Source organism: Capsicum annuum, unplaced genomic scaffold (assembly GCF_002878395.1).
Source record: "Capsicum annuum cultivar UCD-10X-F1 unplaced genomic scaffold, UCD10Xv1.1 ctg43375, whole genome shotgun sequence".
NCBI lineage: Eukaryota > Viridiplantae > Streptophyta > Magnoliopsida > Solanales > Solanaceae > Capsicum > Capsicum annuum.
This window is the reverse complement of record NW_025850844.1, coordinates 698-1,294: the sequence shown is the minus strand read 5'-3', so window position 1 is coordinate 1,294 and position 597 is coordinate 698. Positions and strand designations below refer to the sequence as shown.

The window sequence follows — 597 nt, the reverse complement described above, 5'->3', positions numbered from 1 at the left end:
GCGTGCGCGGTTTGACGGGCGGCGGAGGAAAAAGATGCATAATAGAAATTGGAGTGCTGGGAATGACGGATGCGATCATACCAGAACTAACGCACCGGATCCCATCAGACCTCCAAAGTTAGTGTGCTTGGGCGAGAGTAGTGTTGCATCCCTTCCTTTTTTTTCCCTTTAAAATTTGGTTTAATTTTGCCCGTTCGATCGACGAATCTTTTTGTTTTTCCTCTTGGCGGAAACGAGAAGGGGACAAGGCGCAGGGGCGCGCGTGCGGTGTGTGACTGGCGGCGCAGGAGAAAGAGGCATAATTGAATTTGGAGTGCTGGGAATGACGGATGCGATCATACCAGCACTAACGCAAAGGATCCCATCAGAACTCCGAAGTTAAGCATGCATGTGCGAGAGTAGTACAAGGATGGGTGACCCCCTGGGAACTCCTCGTGTTGCATCCCTTCCTTTTTTTTTTCCTTTAAAATTCAGTTTAATTTTGCCGGTTCGATCGACGAATCTTTTATTTTTCCTCGTGGCGGAAACGAAAAAGGGGGCAAGGCGTAGGGGCGCGCGTGCGGGGTGTGAATCTTCCTTTTTAAAGGAAAATTCCTT

General features: G+C 49.1%; 1 non-coding gene across 1 annotated transcript; it reads left to right on the top strand.

Moving 5' to 3' along the window:
- The first annotated feature begins 327 nt into the window (after positions 1-327).
- Positions 328-446, top strand: LOC124892024. Its single transcript, XR_007050032.1, has one exon. It is a non-coding gene; the product is annotated as a 5S ribosomal RNA (ribosomal RNA).
- The last annotated feature ends 151 nt before the right edge of the window (positions 447-597 follow it).